The 18,058-nt window shown below is 40.6% G+C and overlaps 1 long non-coding RNA gene across 1 annotated transcript in view; it reads left to right on the forward strand.

Annotated features, from left to right (window-relative positions):
* Positions 1-18,058, forward strand: part of LOC145547023 (uncharacterized) — a 126,819-nt gene that overhangs the window by 93,178 nt on the left and 15,583 nt on the right. The window contains exons 5-7 of the long non-coding RNA XR_014083469.1: positions 4,233-4,324; positions 5,444-5,538; positions 7,761-7,849. This is a non-coding gene — a long non-coding RNA (uncharacterized LOC145547023). The remainder of the gene's footprint in view (positions 1-4,232; positions 4,325-5,443; positions 5,539-7,760; positions 7,850-18,058) is intronic.

The raw sequence follows: 18,058 nt of genomic DNA on the forward strand, positions 1-18,058 counted from the left end.
CCCACATCTCTTGTGTCTCCTGCATCATCTTCTTTACCACTAGCACCACCTGGGAAGCCCCATCCCTCTGGTACCCACCACATTTGAAAGTGAAAGTGTTAGTTGCTCAGTCATGTCTGACTCTTTGCAACCCCATGGACTGTAGCCCACCATGCTCCTCTATCCATTGGATACTCCAGGCAAGAATACTGGAGTGGGTTGCCATGCCCTTCCCCAGGGGATCTTCCTGATGCAGGGCTCTAACCCATGTCTCTTGTGTCTCCTGCATCAGCAGGGGTGTTCTTCACTACTAGCACCACCTGGGCAGTCCCATCCCTCTGGTACCCACCACATTTATTATACTCTCATTTTCTGTTCACACATCTGTCTGCCTCATAAGATTCTGATTTCTTATCAGGTGAGGTGAGGGTGGGACGTTCTGGGAGAATAGCATTGAAACATGTATATTATCATATGTGAAACAGAACACCATTCCATGTTCGATGCATGAGACAAGGGCTCAGGGCCGGGGCAATGGGATGACCCAGAGGGATGGGATGGGGAGGGAGGTGGGTGGGGGGTCCAGGAAGGGGAACACATGTAAACCCATGGCTGATTCATGTCAATGTATGGCAAAAACTATTACAATATTGTAAAGTAATTAGCCCCCAACTAAAATAAATAAATTTATAAAAAAAAAAAAAAAAGATTCTGATTTCTGCAGGCAAGAATCAAGTCATATATGTATCCTGCTGTAGAAGTTGCTCAATAAAGCAACTTAATTAGTAGATTTGACAAACTGTTTAATTTGGAAAGGTAGATGGCCTTCACATATTTATAAATATAATGATGATGATGATTTAATTCTCCACTCTGTTCCAGGCACTGAGGAAGCAGGTTTGAAAATGATATGTTTAGATGCATATATTTTCTATTTTGTTCTCCAGTCAATCAGTGATGTCAGAACCATCCCATGGAGTATTGGTGGGTGGGTGAAAATCAGTGGTCATTATTTAGACACAGTCGATGCACTTTTTTTCTTTATTCAGTGTGATCCTTCCCTGATTCATTTTTGTCTCTTTCAAAGAGAGAGCCAAACCATGCCCTCAGCATGTGCCACATCTGGGAAGTTCTCAACAGTGATGACAATGATAATAACAACTGGTATTTGGTCTTTCCATGTGTCAAGATTTATTCTAAGAGCTTTGCATATTTCATTTCATTTATTCCTCATGAAATCCCATGAGGTTGATAATACTATTATTCTAAAATGAAGAGACTGAGACATAAAGAGTTTAAGCAATTTATTCAAGGTCACACAGCCTAACGGTTGGGTAGAAGCAGGATTCCTGCCAGGACAGTCTGCCTCCAGAGATTCTGCTCTCAACTTCCTTGCTAATTGTGTCCCCTATTTGGCTATTGACCCTATGGGGAGTTTTTGCACAAGGAGAAATCCAAACACATCACCTCTTGTGTTGAAGATCTGTTGTTAAAGACGTTTCTTGAATTGACTTTCCCTCACCTACTCTCAAAACTTGGCATCACCCCCTCTGGAAAGTCATCTTTGATCTCTTCCAGACTTAGCCAGATGTTGCTTTGTATTTTCGCAAAACCCTTTGCTCTTATTTTTCATGTGGCATCAGTTGTGATGGTCTAATTTCTCATCTGTTTCCCCCTAGAGTTTGTGAGTTCCTTAAAGACAGAAACATATCTCTCAGTGCCTAGAGCCTGTTGCTCAACAAATATTTGTGTAATTAATTAAGAAAAAACTGCAGTTTACTTACAACTTCTCAAGAACCTTACTAAAAAGAATGCTAATTACTAGCTGTATTTATTCATTCATTATTTTATCCAATGATTTATTCATTTTTCAATAGGTGTTTATTGAGAGGGAATCTTTCTAGGGGCCTCAGTGATAAGGTATACATGATTCTTGTCCATAAGGGGCTACTACAGGAGGTCTGGACATTAATCAGAATTGTCTAATTACAAAATTAGGACATTGCTATGGGAGAAAGGCACAGAATGCTATGTGAAAATATACAAGTAAACATAGAGGTCCCTAGGACTCAAAGAAAACCCATAATCCTACCAAAGGATCAAATGGGTCATCCTTTAACTCTCTGGGTTGTGCCCCTGAGTCAGAAGCCACCGCCAGAAGCCACCTGATAGCAGGACAACTGAATGCAAATTGGAAAAGTCTGGACAAGTCAATGATTCCTACAGAAAGTCTTAGAATGGTTGAGTTAAAGAAAAACTAAAACGATCATGGAAGCCAACTTCATGTACACGGGAAAACCTCATTTTAAGATTCCAGGTAAACTGATTGTGCAAGAAAAATGCAAATCAGTCCCAGTTCATGGGGATTTATTCAATGTCCTAACACTATTTCTGGTAATAAATAGAGACCTGTGTCTACCTAGAAATTTTATGAGGCATTTAGGGACTTATCTTAATGTTTTCAGGTACTGATACTTTCACACAGAATCCTGAGCAAATCATCCCAAACCAACTTTGAGTTTTGTCAGGGATTTATTACAAATTCGCCTTGGTGCTTGGTACCCTCTGGTGGGTACAACTAGATAGCAAGGATCAACCTTCTAATCCCAGGGAACATTCTGATAGAGTGAGTTTTTGTTTTATTTAGAGGAGGGCTCATAAGATATTATTAAAACAACTTGAACATCTGGTTTGGGGATAAAGTCATTTTCTTGTGTGACTGCCAAGCCACAGAGCCAGGCTTACCAAGAAAGCCTCCTTCTCTCTCAGCCTTCCGAAAAGCTTAATACCCAACTATAATAATGTGCCCCCTCCAACACAAACGAAGAGTACAGGGGAGCAGAATGAGGTGTTCAAAACGCAGGGAAACTTCACCTGTGGTTGGAAAATCTGAGCAATAAGGAGCAGCTAGACTCCATTTTGGATCTTTTCTCAAGCTGATGGCCTCCTATTCAAACTCTCAGTGAAAGAATTCAAGAAAGAAGCAATATCCAAATGAAGTGTTCACTGAATCCCAGGAAAATTCCTCCTCCCGTCATTGCTGTACTCTCTTCTATCAAGTTGAAAGCTGACATTCAGTCTCAGAGAAAATAAAAACCAGAGTTAGCAAATACCATTAGAGAACACGTGAAATAGGACTGTTCTCTCTACGTGAGTCCAGTGCTAATGTGGTCCTCTCCTTTGGTTGTGCTATCGCTCTAGACAGGCCCTTAAGATATACAGACCCATATTCATTCATTCAAAAAATGCTACTGAGAACCTGTCAGGTACCAGGCTCTGTACTGGGCACTGGACTCTATGATCTGATGGTACTTGTATTTTAGGCAGCCTAGATGCAGTTAAAAGTATTCATAGAAGTGTTATTAGCTGTGAAAGAGCAGAAAAAGATACAAATGAGACACTGGGGATGTAACTACCTGCCCTCCCATGGAAGATCTTATCGTCCTTTATGCTACCCCTTCCCACATTTCAGGCAATCAACGCAGATAGAACAGATTGGTAAACAAAGTGAAATCTACTTGCTGTCCCCAAACTTGAGTTTTCAGACAAGGGCAATGCAACTCCCAAATAAGACATAATTATGTCCTGTCTTTCTATTCACGGTATCAAACAGTTGGAAAACAGCCCAGAGGTTTGTTTTGCTCAAGCCCCTTGTTTTGCAGTGACCCCCAGTGGAGCAGTAACCTGCCTCAGCCTCCCAGCTCACCAGTGGCAAAGCCCTGGCTGGAGACCCAAGTCTCGTGACTCCGATTCCAGGACCTTTGCCTGTTGTCTTCAATGGAGATTATAACATTTTTATCTTAGCCTACTCAACCGTCTCTACATTCACTCTTGTGCTTTCATAACTCAAAGAACCTAGAAGAGGGAGGAAAGTAAAGCCGAAGGTTAGGAGTTAGCTACATTTTGTGGTTGGCAAAATGAACTCATGAGCAGTAGGTTGTAGAAGCTTAGAAAGGAAAAGCGTATCAGAACCCAGGAACTGAACACAGATTGGATTCTTTCTTTCTTAACTGTGTGAGAATATCCAGGTGTGGAGAAATCATCCTTCTTTTGAGTCCTTTAGGTTGTCTTTTCATGGGTGGGAATTTGGGAAAGAAGGGAGGGGGTCGTAAAGGAGAAGTGGGGCAGGGACTAGATTCTTCGTTTTGTATTTGCTACCTGCTGTCGCTTGACCACCTACCTAATGCAAGTGCTGAGGATAATCTAGTATATGCCAAACCTATGACACTTTTTTTTTTTTTTGCATCTGATAGCAGTTTGCCAGAGGCAGTCAACTATAAACAGACTTTTAGGCTGACAATCCAAGGCTCCTCACAGAATTGACTCAGCGGATATTTTGTCCAAGGTACATAGAGCAAGTTTGCTAAGTCTAGGTCATTCTGATAAATTCTTGAAAACAGGGACCCCAGACTGCAAGGGGAGAACATCAAAGATCTCCTGGGGCTGTAACTAAGAGCTGGCAACTGGCCTATGTCCTCACTTTACTCCAGCCTTGGAGCCTGCAGCAAAGGAAGCTTACCAGGCAGAAGTTCTCTTCTGTCTGTCTTCTTTTTTTATAATTTAATTTTTATTGAGATAACACTGGTTTAAAACATTATGTAAGTTTCATGTTGTGCACCGTTCCTATTGGGTTGACCAAAAAGTTCATTCAGATTTTTCTGTAAGATATTATGGAAAACCCTGAATGAACAACCCAATATTTTTATTTCTGTGTACACTACAGCATGCTTACCACTAAAAATTTAGTTTCCATCCATCACCATGCAGTTGGTCCCTTTCCTCATTTTGCCCTCCCCCTGGTCACTCCCCCCTCTGGTAACTACTACTGTTATTTATCATAATACCCTGAAAGTTCATCCATATTGTTGCAATGCCCAGATTTCATCTTTTACCATGTCTGAGTAGTATTCCATTGTATATATATATACAGCATATATTCTTTATCCATTCATCGGTTGATGGGCCCATATCTTGGTTATTGTAAATAATGCTGTAATGATGTAAGGAGGGTTCAACATCTGCAGATCACATTGACATACCACATTAACCAAAAAAATAATAAAAGCCATATGATCATCTCAGTAGATGTGGAAAAGTATTCGACAAGGGTCAATACCCATTTATGATAAAAACTCTTAATAAAGTATGTATAGAAGTAAAGTACCTCACTATAATAAAGGCCATATATGATAAACCCATGGGCTTCCTAGGTGGCAGTAGTGGTAAAGGACCTGCCTCCCGATGAGGGAGACATAGAGACATGAGTTCAATCCCTTGGTCAGAAAGATCCCCCTGGAGGAGGGCATGGCAACCCATTCCAGTATTCTTGCCAGGAAAATCCCATGGACGGAGGAGCCTGGCAGGCTAAACTCCACAGGGCCATAAAGAGTCAGACACGACCCAAGCAACTTAGCACACAATGCCTGATAAACACATAACTAACATCACACTCCTCTTCTTTAAGGCCATCTGCTTAGCTGTGACTCTGTGAAGAATCAGAGCTTCTTGACTTGAAAAAAATCTCAGTAGATTATCTAGTCCACCCCTTCCTCCAAGGAGGTAAGTTAATAATGTCATTAATAAGACTATATCATGGGTTTTCATGTGGAGGGAAGAAAGATCAAAGAAATGAGTGGACAGAGAGTCCCAGAGCACCCAATGGGAACACAAGGTGTTCCTGGCTCAGGCAGGAAAATAATAGGATATAATAGATTAGTAGCCATCACACTTTTACGTGCGCCAGGATCACCTGGAGGCCTTTTAAAATAGATCACTGGACCCCTCGCTCTAGAGACTCTGACTCTAGTAGGTTTAGGACTAAAGATTTTATCATTCATAAGAGGCTCCGATTCTAGTGATACTGCTGGTCCAGAAACCACACTGCAGGGACTTGTAATAGGTAAAAAGAGGGAAAAGCCATGGCCACTGCCCCTTACCTTTTGGAGGCCCTGAAGAGGGAGTTCATGAGTAGGAATTGTCCATAGTTGGATAGAATGATGTTATTCTTTAGATTGATGTTATTCTTTTCCGTCTATTAAATGTCATATTTGAACTTTGTAAGAAAAGGAGTCCTGAGCCAATTGGTATAGGCTACAAAAATCATTCCCTTAAGTAATTTTACTTATTTACTTAAGGGGAGAAGTCACTTAAAAATGAAAAAATATAAAGCTAGCACTATATGCAGGTAGTATGGCTGAGGTGTAAAAATAATGAGGGACTTCCTTGGAGCTGGTGAATTGAGGTGAGTGTGGGGAAAGCAAGAGGGAGAGGGAGACCCAGGTCTCCTGTGTGCTGGTGCTCCTTCAGTGTCACCCTAAGTGTGCGGCAGGTTGCAAATTGTAAGCTGTTTTGTTTCCAGTTATGCTAACTTTTATTCATATTAGGAGACACTGCCCTGTGGGAGAAGGTGCCCCAGACCAGGAGTTGGCAGGGCCAAATATGGTTGGTTTGTGATGCAGGCAAACCATCTTAGCCCTCTGCATCTTAGCTTCTTCATCTGTAAATGGAAATAACAATGTTTGCCCTGTAATCCTGCTGAACTCCTTGAGGGTCCAATGAGAGCAGGTGTAAGAATAGAAAGTGTTGTAGAAATGGGAGAAATTATTATTCATCCATTCAACCAAATTCTATTGGGTGGCAACCATGTGCTGAGCTCTAGGGGGTACCATGAGGAACAAAATAAAACAAGGTCCTTGCCTCTTTGTGGGGAAAAGAGGAAATAGAGGCGTTCTTTTCAGTCAGTTTTTTCTTCACCCCTTCACTCCCTCCCCTCCCATTTTGCCACTACTGAGAAGACTTTTCATGGGACCAGTGGAGATTAATATATGCAGCTTGAGAAGTTCCTTGGAAGAGAGTCTTCTGGTGCCCTTGCATGTCCTCTCCAGAACACTGCATATTTTCGTCTCTAAGCTGGTAAATGTGGGAGACCTGGGTTCGATCCCTGGGTTCGATCCCTGGGTTGGGAAGATCCCCTGGAGAAGGGAACAGCTACCCACTCCAGTATTCTGGCCTGGAGAATTCTATGGACTGTATAATCCATGGGGTTGCAAAGAGTCGGACATAACCAAACAACTTTCACTTACCATATATGTGAAATATATATATATATATATTTATATATATATATATACACAAAATGACAAAGGAAAGAAGGCAGAGGGCCAGCAAGGTGGGTGGAAAAGACCTTCCAGTTGAGTCACTGGGTCCCAAGCCTATAATCAATTTGTGGTTTGGGGGTAAGGTATCTAAAACCTCTGTAGACCCATTTTTATCTGTAATATGGCGATAGCTCGGGACCAAGATTCAACAGTCCTTGTTGTCTAAACATTGAAATAATTCTATTCCAGTTGATGAAAGTTCCACACTCCAGCAACTAGGAGGTAATGCCCAGTGTGGTGAGTGCCTCTAATCCTGGGCTCTAGTGCAGCTTCCATATCATTCTCGTTTGGTTGGTAGCTGTGCCAAAAAAGTAAAAGTAGTGAAAGTGTTAGTTGCTCCATCGTGTCTGTCTCTTTTGCGAACCCGTGGATTGTAGCACGCCGGGCTCCTCCGTCCATGGAATTCACCAGGCAGGAATACTGGACTGGATAGCCATTCCCTTCTCCAAAGGATATTCCCAAGCCAAGGATCAATGCCAAATCAACCATTAAATATATGTGACCATCACTTGACTATCCCTGTCTATTCAGTTTTTGTGATGATCACATAATGGTCCAGTAAATGAATGCCTTGGTTGCTACTATAAGTGGATGCTCAGTACAGTTTTGTTTCCTTCTGGGTAGGTTTCTTCATGATGAAGGATGGGTGGAGGTGGTCAGGAAGGAAAGGAAGGCAAGAAGTTGAGAGAGAAGGAGCAGAGAGTGAGACAGTGGTAAGTGGGTGGGGAGGCACGCTTCTCTCTGGACCTGGGATGCGCTTAGCCAGTGCCCTCCCCCACCCCGGGGTGAAGTCCAAAGAGAAAGCAAGAGTCTTGTCAAAGGGCTTGGCACTCCTTGAATGGAGCACAGAGTGTTATTGTTATGTACTAACAACTCAAGCCCACATCGCTAATTTATTCCATTCTAATCTCCCCTTCACTGGGGAGACAAAAGTCCAATGGCTCTCCCTTGCACAGCCCTGCAACCTGCCACTGGGAGAATAGTTTCCTTGTTTCGCTGGGCTCCTCTCACATTTGTGCTTTCTTGGCAAACCTGCTCAAAGGTATCAGAATCTCCAGGCACACCCCACAAAATGATATGTTTGGAATTTAATCAAGCACCCCACAAAATGGGACTATTTACCTTACCCCTGGAAGCGCTCACTTTAAAAATATTTAAAAGTGATCAAAATACAAATACTGAGGGCTCTGCCCTTCACAGTAGGCTTTTTAGGATTTATGTATTTTGATACACATACCTCACTCTTCCCAAGAAGCGAGGTCAGGCATTTCCCTGGTTCTGACATATTAGCGGAGAGAAAGGTAGAAAGATGGCCGGGGTCCAGTCCTATTTTTTTTTTTTTAGTGATACTTCTTTGCCTTGCTCCTTGGCGTCTCTTTTCTTGCATAAGGGACCTGGAAAAGCCTTTCATTGCAGTGTCGGGTGGCATGGTCCAAATGCTTGGAATTACCAAGCTACAAGTGCCAACCCTTCAAGTGGCTTTGAAGTCTGGTAGGGAGCAGTTTCAGGCCTAAAAGTGAGGGCCCACAGGAACCCAGAGAGAAAAAAATCTTTGCTACTTAGCAGTCGTTTCCTTCCTTTATATTTTCCTCCCATTGCAGCCCCCAACCCACACCTGAGGGGCTACATAATGCTTCTCTGTGATTCTCAAACCCTCAGTCCCAGCCTCCCACCTAACTCTCAACCACTTCATTGAGAAGATCCGTCTTCCTCACTCACCATTCCTCTCCTCCTTGAAGATTTGTTCTTTTGTCTCTGTTTTTATCCACTCTCCTCCTTTCCTTCAGCTGACAAAACCTTTGCCCTCCTTGCTAAGTGGAAGGCACCCCCTTGGGCTCGTGATCACCCAATGGTCTTCTCTCTTGGGTAATTAATTTCTCCTCTCTTGGGTGGCCTCATGCTTTCCAAAAGCTCCTTTCCTCATTTTTAAAAAGGACCCTCAATCCCTCAGTAAAATCAACACACATACCTCTTAACCTGGAAACTGGCACCACAGTCCTCTTGTTTCCTTCCTCATTAGAGTTGTTGAATTGGTAGTCTCCACTGGTTGGCTCCGCTTTCTCAATTCCCCTAACCATACATCCTTGCAAACTGACTTCTGCCCAAATGACATCATTTGAATCTGTCTTAATAATTGGTGCAATACTTATTTCACTTTTGAATCAATTCCTCAAACAAACTTTTTCTTTCAAAAAAAAAAGTTATTTATCTGGCTGTGCTAGACCTTAGCTGCAACATGCAGTATCTGTGATGTTTATTGTAGCACATAGAATGTTTAGTTTGTGGCACGTGGCATCTAGTTCCCTGACCAAGGATTGAACCCAGGCTCCCTGCTTTGGGAGTGTAGAGACTTAGTCACTGGACCACCAGGAAAGTCCCAAACCAGCTTTTTCTTCTTCTGTCAATCTTACCTTCACCTTTACCTACTCCAGGATATAAAATGACCCTGTTGACATCCTCTTCTTCTTGAAATGACTCCTGTACATTGTAATAGCAGTAGTTCTCCTCCTGCAACAAAGAATAGTTTTTCTCAGGTTGTCTAAGTGGCTCCTCCTTGGCTGAGGAAAATAAAAAGAAAAACATTCTCAAAGAGTCTTTCCCTCTGCTCCCTTTCTTTCTCTCCTCCCCTTCCCCCGCCTCTTCTTCTCTCTCTCAGTAGTGTTATCCACTGCCATGGCCTCAGTAACCACTCCTTACCTCTACAGAACTTCCCTCCAGGACTCTCTTGCCTCCTGGATTCCAGACCCTTAATTCCAACAATCTGCTGGACTTCTCTCTTTATATGTACTGCTGGCATTTTAGCGTAAATGAGTTTTCAAAACCAAAGTCACGTTTCCTTCTTGAAACCTAGTCAGGCTTCTGACTTCTTTATTCTTATAAGTGCTACAAATATTACATTAGCAAACTGAAACTGTGTGGCTCTGTCTCACTCCATTTTTTTAACTCACTTTTTATATTTGTTCTCTGAGTTTCCTCTTATCTCTGCCCCCTGCTTTTCCTTCCACATGTATTCACCTCAGTTTACATTACATGATCTCTTCTTGCCTGGATTCCTGCAATAACCTGTTAGGCGGTTGTCTCCTTGATTTTGTGTTCTTGTTTTGTTTTTGTGGTTTTGTGTTCTTGTTTTGTTTCTGTCTTGTGCTCCTCAGCCAAATCAATCTTCTTGAACCCCACTTCTGAGGAGAGTCTTTCACCCTTTCACCTCTCTGCTCAATTAAATCTGGAGTCTTCAAAATGCCATACAGGTCTTTCCACAAGTTGATCCTAAAGATACTTCCAGGCTTAACAATAGTGTCTTATGCATATGTGCATGCTTAGTCACTCAGTGACTAGTCACCGAGTGTTTGACTCTGTGTGACCCCTCAGACTGTAGCCCACCAGGCTCCTCTGCCCATGGGATTTTCCAGGCAAGAATACCAGAGTGGGTTACCATTTCCTTCTCCGGGGGATCTTCCTTACTCAGGGATTGAACCCAGATCTCGCATCTCCTGCATTGGCAGGCAGATTCTTTACTACTAGTGCCATCTGGGAAGCCCCTACGGTCCTGTAAGTAACCTATTTTCTAGTCAAACGAGATGGAAGTATTTCCTAGTTATGCCCAGAGTGATTTCCAATCTCTGTCCCTTTGTTTATATTCTTTCTTTTGCCCAACACCCTCAAGAGCATGTTCAGTCAAATGCAGAGGGAGCTGTCTCTTCCCTATATTCCTACAGAGCTTAGTCTGGGCTTCCTTGTGTTCCTGACCATTGTCAGCTTAATATTGCCTGACAATATTTTGGGAGCTTGACCTCCCTGCTTCTCACTTCTCCAGTTCCCAAGAACTTTAGGGGGAAAGAGTATATCATAGACCTTTTTAGAATCTTGCATAGCACCTGAGCCAATATCTTCTACATAGTTGTCTCTGCTACATATTTTGGAATGTTGAAGTTTTTAAAAAGAAAATCACTGTAATTTTAGAAAACTTTAAAATCAATTTCTTCTGTTTTGAAAAGTTTTTTCTTCTATTTATTTTTTATTTTAATTAATGACTGGAAATGCTAGAAACTAGTCACCACACATAAACATTCTCACCACAAACTCATTTATACTGAAAAATACTACCCTCACCAACATTTTTAGAGTGATCATGAATTCCTATTTAAATAAGTTAATGGAGAAAGACAATATGAAAGTCCAATTGTAATATACCCAGAAGCTTCTAGGGCCAGGATGTTATGGAACTGATATTTCTTATTTTTAAAAAAATGCTCAAAGCTTTGTATGGAGAAGGAAATGGTAACCCACTCCAATATTCTTGCCTGGGAAATCCCATGACCAGAGGAGCCTGGCCGGCTACAGTCCATGGGGTCACAAAGAGTTGGACATGACTTAGCAACTAAACAACAACAAAACTTTGTAATAATGAGACTTCCAAGGTGACAAGCACAAAGTCCCCTAGACTTTCTCCCAACACCCAATTCTCTTCCCCTACATTCTGCCTGTAAGAGGATTTAAGGAAAGACAAATAAGGAAGTTTCTGTACCTCACCATGGAACCATCAGGAGATCCCTTACTGGTCTTTGTATTTTCATGACCCTATACAACCAGAAGCAGAAAAATAAAATTCAGTCAACTCCCTGGATATTAGTTCTCTAAATTTAAAAAATAGAATATTTGTAAAATATCCTTAATAACTAACAAAAAAGAGTTGGGTATTGAGTGTAGGAACTGTGTGTCAGTCCCTTGTTTGTTTCTCCCACAAGATTAAATCCTGTTCTTAGCACATAGTGCCTGACCAGTCAGTTCTTGTCAATTGATTATAGATGGCTGATTTACTTTTAGGGGACTCTTTTGGAAACTTTCCTTGATCCCTCAACTCAGGTAAAAGTTGATGACCTGTATATCTGTATCCAGTTCACGCATTGGCTGAGAACTACAAAAAATTTTGTCAAACGGCTGTTGACAAAATTATATCTCTATTAAATGGAGAAAAATGTGGTTGGCTGGTAAGATCCAAGTCTTTTAAAGCCATGTCTTAAACCATGTATGTGTGTGTGTGTGTGTGTGTGTGTGTGTGTGCGTGGTTTCCAGATGCATTTGTATGTAGTTCTTTTCCCCTGGCTGCAGAATGGAAACAGCAATTTGATCTCACTCTTCAACAGGTAGACTCCTCTAGCCATCTTGGACCACTTCTGTGCCACAGGCAAAGTTTTCTTCTTCCCAAACTTTATTTTGAAGCAAGTTCAAGGAAATTCAAAACAGCAGGGTTGGGTAAAAAAAATAAGAAGTCTTTTGTTCAGCATGTACAGTTTGAATCGTGTCAGGAAATATTGCTACTTCCATTTCATTACACTTTACTTTGGAGGAACCACTTTTTTTTTTTTTTTTTTTTACAAAGTCAGGAGAACTCTAAGTCAGGAGGCTGTCCACAACTGAGTCTCATGGACAGATGGCCGGCTCAAACACATAACAAAGGTTCTGTTGTGATGTTGCCAGTTCTATTTCATGAAATCTTTTTTGGTATAAACTGGAGAAAGCACTTTGTTCAGTTAAAGATTTTTTTTCCTGCCAGTTGTCTTTGCCAAGGTCAATGTTTCTATTACATGGGGGAAGTAAACACTCCCTCTGGCGGCTGATTTAACACATTTTTCTTTACCAAAAGACCAATGGACCTCAGTAGCTAGAATGTCTTTGTGTAATGTATATTCATTTAACAAATATTTATTGAGATTATGCATCAAGCACTGTACTAAGTGGTGTTGCAAAACCCAGAGTCTTGCTCTGGGTCTGCCCATGTTAACTCACCATTGGACCTGTTCACAAGACAGACACTTAACCTCTCTCTGCTTCATATTCTCAGTGCGGTATATCAACACACTGCTTATCTCAAAGCATAGTATTGAAGATCCAAAAAGATAAAATAATGGTGAGTGATCATACATTGTAAATTAGAGGTCACACCAATGCTGAAAATAATTTAGTGCCTTCCTGTTGCCCTAAAAATAAAACCCAACCTTCTTTCATGGACTCAAAGACCCAGAATAATCTGATCTCTGTCTTTTATCCCACACCATTCTTCCTCTGGAGGATATCACACATCCATCCTGGCCAACCAACATTTCCCTGAAAGCACAATTTCCCCCTCAAGGCCTTCATATGTACTTCCTCCTCTACCTGGTAAGCTGTTTCTCCTACTCTTTACCTGCTGAAACTCTTATTTATTCTTATTTTAAAAGCCACTTTTTCAGAAATTCCTTTGCTAATCACCAACTCTAAAAGTGATTCCCTCTATTATTTTCTTTCATAGAATCTTATTTTCCTTCATAACATTTATCCTACATAGAAATGTATTTATTAGTTTGTTTTTTTAAAAAGTTACTATCTTCCCTACCAGAATAAAATCCCCAAGAGGGCAGGTGCAATACCTGTATAATTCATTATGTATACCTCACATCATTTGGAATTTGGAGAATGAATGAATGAAACCTGTGAAGTATTAGAGAAATGTAAATTTGTTATTATATAAAAATGAAATAATATGTAAGATTTAAGAAAAAAGGATTGTATATTTAATAAGTATTATTGGGATATGAATTTTTAAAATTATTTTAATTGTGTACTCAGTTATGTTTAATGCCATATATTTCATGATTGCCTAAGCAAATAGGATTCTAGAAATTCTAAACCCTCATGATAAAACTGTGTCCAGAGATGTGAAGTGATATGTACGAAGTCACACAGGGGCAGACACAGGGCTAAAATGTGTGTCTCTGATCCTTGATCCAGAGTTCTTTTCACTACATTGTGCTTATTCATGTATATCATTATTATTATAAAACCTCATTTCTTAAAGCTTGATAGATTTATTAAACTCTTGTATTATTTCTAGGCTGTACTGTGCTTAGTTGCTCAGTCATGTCTAACTCTTTGCGATCCCATGGTCTGTAACCTACCAGGCTCCTCTGTCCTTGGGGATTCTCCAGGCAAGAATACTAGAGTGGATTACCATGCTCTCCTCCAGAGGATCTCCCCAAGCCAGGGATGGAACCCAGATCTCCCTCATTGCAGGTGGATTCTTTACTGTCTGAGCCAGCAGGAAAGTCCTAGGCTAGAGCAACTATAACCAAATTGTTTAATATTTATCAAACATATTAACATATTATCTTTCATTCTGAACTCCCAGTCCTAAAACAGACATAGCTCTTAGCTCAATCCCTCCCTCCTTTTTTTTTTTGTACGTTTCCATTACTGAGGGCATTTTGTCATCCTTTGTGCTCAGAGGGTCTTTTGCATCTGAAACTTGTATTCTTCAGTTCTGGAGAATTTTCTTGAATTATTTCTTTTATTATTTCTCACCCTGCTCCATTCCCCGTGTTTTCTTTTTCCCCCTTAAAACCCTTCTATTGAGTTTTTCATCTGCTATCATAACTTTAATTAGCAATAGCTCTTCGATGTTTTTTGACTATTTCTTTTAAAAACAAGCCGATCTTATTTCAGAGGTACAACATCCTTTCTTAAATTGCTGAGAAAACAAATGGCAGAATTTTTGAAATTATTCTTTTCTTTGCATCCTTTTTTGGTCTTTATGTCCCTTTTCTCCCATTTGTGTGATTTAGTCATTGTCTTTGTGTTGAGGCTTTCCTCAAACATTTGGTGATTCTTGGCTGCCCACTCTTAAGAGAGGATAAAATTGCCAGGTGAGATACAGAACAGTTTAATTTGAACTTTTGATAAACAATGAATACATTTTCAGTATATGTTAAATATCACATTTTTTATTTGCTAAATCTGACCATCTTAAGAGAGAAGCACAGAGCAGCTGAGGAAAGATCTGTGTACATGGATAAGACTTGTGGACACACTCCTGTGTGTCACTAAGCTGATCTTAATGGACCATTTCATTAGAGGATACCTGGCCATCAGTATCTTTAAATCTTAATGTTGGGCTGGGTCTGAGCTCCCAGACCAGAGTCCTTCAACCTTCAGCCTAGGGGATTATAGCATGGCTGTCAGTTCCAGGAACTAAGCTGAGACAAGAGGCTGAGATTCTCATCATTCAGAATGTGTGCTTTTAATGAATCCCTTGTTGTCAGTTGGATATTCCTGCCTTCAGTCATGCCTGTCGTCCTTTGGTTTAGAATCTTACTGATAACAGCCTTACTGGAGAGTCAGTCTTCAGTCTTCTGCCAGAGGTGAGGGGACCACTTCTCAAACACAGTTAGCAAGTCCTATATCAGCTTCGGCTGCACACCCACTTTCAGAGGTACTTCTTGCTGCTGCTTTCTGAGACTTTCTGATATTTTGCGGTGTAAATTAGGTTGCTCCTGGGCTTCCCCCACTGTCAATTTAAATTTCAGCTTCATGGGTCTGCTAAGCCTGTTGCCCCTCAACTATCTGCTTTCTATTTTCCAAAATGCTATTGTTGTTGTTTTCCTTCTTATTCTTTTTGTCCTTATGGGTTAATGTCTTTAAAATCAATCCTTTTATCGTCTTTTTTAGTGAGTTTGGGAGATGGAGTGTAATGTAAAACATATGTTAAATCTGCCACCTCTAACTAGAAGCACAGCTATGAATTTTCAAAGTGACTACAGGAGAGTCATTTAGTTGCTCTTTTCTCAATTTTCTTTTTGTAAAATGAGAAGACTAAGAGAGATGATTGTGGATGGGCCCCATACAAAATTTTATGATTGTATAATCTCCCACATTATCATTCTTAACTGAGACTGTCAGGTTACAGCTTCCTAAACCTTCAAAACAAGTTCTGTGTTCAGTCTTTTAAGGAATAGACAAAGACATTATCTACATTTTCAATTATATTGAGCCTGATTTCTCTGAAGCCTGGACTTCTGTGAAGTTTATTTCCCCTCAAATGTAGACAATAATAGAAACTTCTTCATAAAGCTGCTGAGATGAGCAAATGAGTTAATCCATAGGAAAGTGCTTCACATATGGAAAACTGCTACACAAATATTAGTTGATATTTTGGGGGAGGATAGTGCATCTTCTCAACACAATAGTTCTTGGCCTTTAAAGCCTTCTGGTTGGGAAATCATAGTATTTACCTTTAGTTGCCTGGACTTAATAGGTGGTGCTACTAGTCCTTGAATGTTGCCAGTGAGTTGGTTCCTATAGAGTACTGAGTCCTCTAAGACGTTAATAATACTATTAATACAGGCCATTCTTAATTGAAAACTATTAATATGTCAGGTAATCCACAAAGTACTTTATATAAAGTCAGTCCTCTGTATTCACAGTGCAAAACCACAGTTCAGGATGGTGGAATGTAAGGGACTTAGGATCCAGTGGATTTTGTTGTCCATAGACACCTGGTATCCTGGAACATTGGATACCAAAGGACGACTGTATCTGTGGCATCTCTAATCTTTATAGCAGTCCTGCAAGATAAAGTCTTATTGAACTCGTTTTGCAGATAAGGAAAAATGATGCTCACAGAAGTTGTCATCCGACCAAGTTCACTTAGAAAATAGTGGAGTTGGCAAAATGGATTAAAGATCTAAACGTAAGACCAGAAACTATAAAACTCCTAGAGGAAAACATAGGCAAAACACTCTCCGACATAAATCACAGCAGGATCCTCCATGACCCACCTCCCAGAATATTGGAAATAAAAGCAAAAATAAACAAATGGGACCTAATTAAAATTAAAAGCTTTTGCACAACAAAGGAAACTATAAGCAAGGTGAAAAGACAGCCTTCAGAATGGGAGAAAATAATAGCAAACGAAGCAACAGACAAACAATTAATCTCAAAAATATACAAGCAACTTCTGCAGCTGAATTCCAGAAAAATAAACGACCCAATCAAAAAATGGGCCAAAGAACTAAACAGACATTTCTCCAAAGAAGACATACAGATGGCTAACAAACACATGAAAAGATGCTCAACATCACTCATTATTAGAGAAATGCAAATCAAAACCACAATGAGGTATCATTTCACACCAGTCAGAATGGCTGCTATCCAAGAGCCTACAAGCAATAAATGCTGGAGAGGGTGTGGAGAAAAGGGAACCCTCTTACACTGTTGGTGGGAATGCAAACTAGTACAGCCACTATGGAGAACAGTGTGGAGATTCCTTAAAAAACTGGGACTAGAACTGCCATATGACCCAGCAATCCCACTGCTGGGCATACACACCGAGGAAACCAGAATTGAAAGAGACGCGTGTACCCCAATGTTCATCGCAGCACTGTTTACAATAGCCAGGACATGGAAGCAACCTAGATGTCCATCAGCAGATGAATGGATAAGGAAGCTGTGGTACATATACACAATGGAATATTACTCAGCCATTAAAAAAAATACATTTGAATCGGTTCTATTGAGATGGATGAAACTGGAGCCCATTATACAGAGTGAAGTAAGCCAGAAAGAAAAACACCAATACAGTATACTAATGCATATATATGGAATTTGAAAGATGGTAATGATAACCCTATATGCGAGACAGAATAAGAGACACAGATGCATAGAACAGTCTTATGGACTCTGAGGGAGAAGGTGAGGGTGGGACATTCTGGGAGAATAGCATTGAAACATGTATATTATCATATGTGAAACAGAACACCATTCCATGTTCGATGCATGAGACAAATGCTCAGGGCTGGGGCAATGGGATGACCCAGAGGGATGGGATGGGGAGGGAGGTGGGTGGGGGGTCCAGGAAGGGGAACACATGTAAACCCATGGCTGATTCATGTCAATGTATGGCAAAAACTATTACAGTATTGTAAAGTAATTAGCCCCCAACTAAAATAAATAAATTTATTTAAAAAAAAAAAGAAAATAGTGGAGTTGGGATTCAAACCAGGTCTGTCTGGCACCAAAGTCCATGGGCACTCAAAAGAGTGCTCTTAACTCTTCAGAAGCCACTAATAAATCTTATAACATTTTGAATGAACTTTGAATAAGGGCTGTAA

This window comes from Giraffa tippelskirchi, chromosome 4 (genome assembly GCF_054371585.1).
Source record: "Giraffa tippelskirchi isolate mGirTip1 chromosome 4, T2T-mGirTip1v1.2.pri, whole genome shotgun sequence".
Classification (NCBI taxonomy): Eukaryota; Metazoa; Chordata; class Mammalia; order Artiodactyla; family Giraffidae; genus Giraffa; species Giraffa tippelskirchi.